Source organism: Drosophila rhopaloa, unplaced genomic scaffold (genome assembly GCF_018152115.1).
Source record: "Drosophila rhopaloa isolate 14029-0021.01 unplaced genomic scaffold, ASM1815211v1 contig_133, whole genome shotgun sequence".
In the NCBI taxonomy this organism is placed as follows: Eukaryota; Metazoa; Arthropoda; class Insecta; order Diptera; family Drosophilidae; genus Drosophila; species Drosophila rhopaloa.
Genome location: NW_025335010.1, coordinates 1,157,081 through 1,163,080, shown reverse-complemented (window position 1 = coordinate 1,163,080; position 6,000 = coordinate 1,157,081).

Genomic DNA, 6,000 nt, shown 5'->3' with positions numbered 1-6,000 from the left:
ACCCACATCATACCCCTACCAGTAAATAATTCACATTTCATAATTTCCCCCGAATTCTTGGCACATGATAACAACACTATACATCAATTTCGCGAAAGCTGCCTTAAGGTGGAACAAGAGTTCTTCTGCCAGGGAATACACACGGACTCGACAACAAAAAACAACAAATGCCTGTCAGACATTGTCAAAAACGAAAAAGAGACAAAATGTGATTTGATAGATAAAGGTCACGAAATGAACTTCGATTTAGCGTCGCTTGTGAACAGTTGTGTTTACCTTTGTGCTCTGAGTTTTTGTATTTTTTCAGTGATTTTGTGCGAGTGTTTTGTGTTAATTTATTTACAAAGCTTAACTTAATACATATCTGTGTTAGAAATTTTAAATAGATCTCCCAGTAAACGGGTATGTGTTTAGAATTGTTTTAACATTTCTATTAGATTTGTTTAATCTCGTAGCTTTCTTAGTGTAATTTACGCTCTCTATACTTGCTAGAACTCTTTTACTCCCTCTCAATCTCTCCCGCTCTATTTTATAACTGTAATTTACTCTCTATGAACTTCTGGTAGACTTGTTCGTTTATTTCTCTAACTCTCTCTCTCTCTCTTGCATGCTTTACATTGCATTTGTTTATTGATTAAAGTTGTTGTGTTGCACAAGCCACGCTCAGTCGATATAAGATTTATTCTCTCGTGCTCTCTTTATTCGACTTAATTTCGTGATCTCGCGCTCTTACTTTTTTCGTGTTTTGTGGTTTTTGACAATTTGATTTGATCCCAGTGCCAAATTTACTTTGAGGTATTTTTCATACTCTTATTTTTTTATTTTGCTTTAAACTTACAATGGCTCTTGTCTGTTCTAAGAAAAATTGTACTCTTGCATCTTCAACTAAAGACCCTTTTATTTTTTGCTGGCTCTGCGATTCGATGATGCACGTTAAATGTGCAGGATTTACTGGCAGAGTCAAAGATTTCATTGATCTTAATTCTGGTCTCATGTGGTCATGTGGGTCCTGCAAGGAAATGGTTGTTGAGATGAGTGGCTTTATGAGGCAGACTCGAGACAGCTTATTGAATATCTCAGGAGCTTTTAAACAACTCAATGAGGGGTTCAATTCCGTCTGTGCCCAGTTTAATAATAAAAAATTATTAACCGAGTCGCCTAAACGTAAAAAAGCCAGTTTAACCGCCGTTAATATGATTGTGGAATCCACCCCAAATCCGAACTTGGTAGCAGCAGTTTCTGTTGACACAGGGGTAAATGAACCAACTGTGCCTATGGATACAGCTAGTTCGGGTGGTACGTCTGTTTCCAGAATAAAAGCTACAGTACTGGCTAAGTCAAAGAATTCGTTGCCGACCGTACCTACAGGTACAGTAGACACCGTTTCTGGTTCTCAGCCCAGTGTGGTTCAGACTGCTGGTGGGGGCCGTAAGAAACTTTCAGTTGTTCCACAAAGGAAGCAATTATTTGTTTCTAGATTCACCCCAGATACCACATCTGAGGATGTTTTGGAATTTATACGTGAAAAATTCCCATCCGAGGATATTGCAGTTGAACAATTTCGATTTTCTTACGCTCGTAGGATATCGTCTTTTAAAATATTTGCTCCGCCTGATGTGTTTAATGTGTTACTTTCTGAAAGTTTTTGGCTTAATGATGATTTAGTAATTAAAGAATTTGTTCCAAATAAACCGAGAACAAATAACAGGCCTTCCACTGTGCCAAAAAACTAAATAGTTTATTCTTGGCGTATCAAAATGTTAGGGGACTAAATATGAAGCTACACAAGCTTTATGCCGACTCCTCTGCATTCATCGAAGATATTTTGGATTTTACGGAAACTTGGCTAAAACCAGAGATATCTGACTCTGAAGTTCTGTCAAATAACTTTAATACTTATAGGACCGATCGCTCCTCACGTAAGGGGGGCTGTGTACTGATTGCTGTTACCTCTAGCCTAACATCCGAAAGAATTCTCACTCATATCCCAAACGAAATTGAATTTGTAAGTGTGAAAGTTTCTTTGCAATCTTTATCTATTTTTGTTACATGTTCCTATATTCCACCTGGCTCTGATCTAGTAATTTATGAGCACCATCTGTCCGCAATAAAATCCGTACTATCCCTGCTTTCTAACAGAGACCTTTTGATTGTTTTGGGTGACTTTAATCTACCTGATATTTCTTGGTCTCCTCCCACTGACTCACTTGTCGCTATACCTTTATCCGCCCATGATTTTGTAGATGGCCTTTTAGAATTATCGTTACAGCAAGTAAGCTTTATACGAAATTCGTTAAATAGACAATTAGATCTTGTGTTTGTTTCAGACCCGTCCGAGGTCACGGTATGTAGAATTGACGCTCTTGTTGTACCTGAAGACCGATATCATCCAACAATGGAATTGACAATTTGCCTCCCCTGCTCTGATACCCTCTCTCCTTTAGTGCCCCCAACTAAAATGAGATGTTTTTGTAAATGTGACTATAATAAACTTAACGATATGATTTCTCATTATAATTGGACAGACTTGTACAATTGTACAGACATTGAAAGTGCCACTGAACTATTCTATATAGCGTTAAATACTTTTTTTAATGAATGCGTTCCTGATAGGTTTCCTTTAAACCTAAACAGGCCTCCTTGGTTTACCAATGCGCTTCAAAGACTTAAAAACCTTAAATCAAATACTTATAAAAAGTATAAAAAATCGGGTAAGCCATCAGACTTTTCGAAATATGTAGTGGCTCGATCGGTATTTAATGTTCTCAACAGTCATTGCTATTCTATGTATCTAAATCGATGTAAATTTGAATTTTCAAATGATCCGAAACAGTTTTTCAGCTTTGTTAATGCCAAGCGTAAGTCATCGTCATTGCCTTCATCGGTACGTCTAAACTCAATGGAGGCATCGACGGATTCTGACATTGCTGATTTATTTGCTGAGTTTTTCCAAACCACTTATAGTTCGACAGCTTGGTCAAATTCTAACTACCCTAATCCCTTAAATAGGGCAAATTGTATTTTTTCCCCTTTAATTACTGAAAACTCTCCCTTAATAGATTTAGAAACAACAACGCCGACTTATTCTCCCGGTCCAGATGGACTTCCTGGATGTGTGCTCAAGTTTTGTGCGTCAACCATTTGTAAACCGATTCTTAAACATTTTAATTTGTCTATTTCATCATCAGTTTTTCCTACTATCTGGAAGGACTCTTTTATTATTCCACTTCATAAAAAGGGTGCGAAGGCTGATGCCAAGAATTATAGAGGTATTTCCAAATTGTCGGCAATTCCTAAAGCATTTGAACGTATTATCACTTCTCATTTGCAACATTTATGTTCCTCGCTTATATCACCGTGTCAGCATGGTTTTGTTAAGCGAAGATCGACCACCACCAACCTTCTCGAATTGTCATCTATTGTAATAAATGGATTTCAGAAAAAAATGCAGACTGACGTTATATATACAGATTTTAGTAAGGCCTTAGACTCCGTCAACCACTCTCTTCTCTTATTCAAATTAGATCTGCTTGGGTTTCCTGGTAATCTATTAACTTGGATTTCAAGTTACTTGAATGGTAGGACTCAGAGGGTTATATTCAAGAATTCTGTTCAAAATTGATCTACGTGACATCTGGAGTCCCTCAGGGAAGTCATCTGGGCCTTTTGCTGTTTACTTTGTTTATCAACGATCTTCTATGATAGAAACACATTCTCGTGTTCTAATATATGCTGATGATGTTAAGCTTTGTTTATCATATAATGATATAGTGTCGGGATTTAACTTACAGTCAGATATTGATTGTTTTCATGAATGGTGTGAGAACAACCTTTTAAAGTTGAACTACCTTAAATGCAACGTCATGACTTTTTATAGGGGTACTCCTACGTTTATTAGTTATTTTCTTGAAAATACGTCACTCGACCGTATATATTCAGTTAACGATTTAGGTGTTCTTCTTGACCCTAAACTTAAATTTGACTGCCACATAATGGCCACTGTTAATAAAGCCATGAGTGTTCTTGGCTTTATAAAGCGTTGGTCAAAAGAATTTGATGACCCTTATACGACCAAATTATTATTTACCTCCCTTGTCCGTCCTATTTTGGAATATTGTTCTTCGGTTTGGAGTCCACAATATCAAGTGCACATTGACCGTATTGAGTCGGTACAAAAAAAATTCTTCTTTTTGCCCTTCGTAGTTTGAACTGGGATCAAAACGTAAGGCTACCTTCCTACCAGAGTAGATTACTGTTGCTTAATTTACCTACACTTGTAAATCGTAGAAAAATGCTTGGTACTATTTTTATGCATAATCTTATAAGAGGTGATATTGATTCTGCAGTACTTGTAAACCGCCTAACTTTCAATGTTCCTGTTAGACTAACACGAAATTATATCCCTCTAAATTTGCCACGATGTTCATCAAATTTTTGTCTGCACGAGCCCTTTCGCGTTCTATGTAATACTTATAACAACCTTTATCATCTAATCTGCATTTTCACTTCTATCCCGTTACTAAAAACTAATATTTTAACTCATTTGCTTTTCTCTTAATTGTGCCTTTTATTTTCACTTGTGTCTTGTCTCTATTTAATTTATGTATTTTCCTCGCGAACTCCCATTTTTTGCCCAAATTGATAATAGGGCCCGCGCGTAACAAGCACGTGCTTGGTGTCGTTGGGCCACTTGTTTGTACTGCTCGTAGTGCATCAACGTCCATCAACGAACATATTTGAGCCGGAAAAAGGGTTTATTTTCATTTTCAACGGAAGGAACACCACCCTTAAAGCAACCTGCAACGACGAAATACTTTTAAATGGCTCTTTCTTAATACGTTATAGGAATTGTACCATATGGATAAACGGAATAGAATACAGCGACAGAGAGCTTGTAGAACATGATCACTTCACTTTCGTACTTCCACCAGTCGTCAGAATAACCAAAAATCAAACGATCAAAACATTATTATTGGAAAAATTACACTTAGAAGCCCTTTCGACAGCTGGAAAAATCATCAATATGGATAACATAACACACTACAAATTTACGGCCATATACTCAGCAATATCATTGACCCTTATCTTGATCGTCGTCCTCCGATTGTGCCATAAACCACAGACCATCTTCCTCCCACACCTACCGACCGTCACTACCTTGGTGGAGCCGACCATTCCTTCGTTATGGCCCTCACTCCACTCTAGGGGGAGGAGTTACCGCACACATTGTTGCGGACACTCCGCCGCCCCCCAAACCTCAGCGACTCAGCCAAATGGTCATTAACCCAAACACTGGATGTATAAACGCTGAGTTTGGGAACCAACGGAAGTAAGCAGAACCAACACTTAACAGCTATGCAAAACCACAAACGAGCCAACAGTTCAGTTACGGCAAACTTGCCAACTATGCAGATTCTCATTCCCCACTCGAATCTGCTGATATGCGAGTTCCCCATCATACCATTTCATTCCCATATATTCCACTGTATTCCACAAGTTACACTTTATGCCCTCTTCCCATAGAGTCCATCCGTCTGAAACGGTTGGGATTTTTGACAAATGTGAAACTCCGATTCCCACAGAGCACATCCACCATCCACCATCCGATAACAGCTGATCTGAACAGCTGTGGCTCATCATTTTAGCCCGTTGCATTTTGCACAACATTTAAAATGAGCACAACAGCGTTATAAATGATACTTGGTAACAGACTGCAAGTGATCTACGCGAACATTCAAAACGAACTAATACGTCTGCAGATTTTTACCAGCCTGCAGACAAAATATGAACAGCTATTGCCCAATATTGTCTAAATGGTAACAAATCAAGTTCATTATATAAAAATGTTTGTTTTTTGTTTTATTATAATTTCATATTTTATTTCATTTTAAATGTTCTGCTTAATGTTGTGAGTAAGGTATGCGCCTAGGAAAGAGTGGAGCAACACCTAATGCTGCCACACGGATGGAGCAGTAATTAATTAATTATTACAAGTATAAA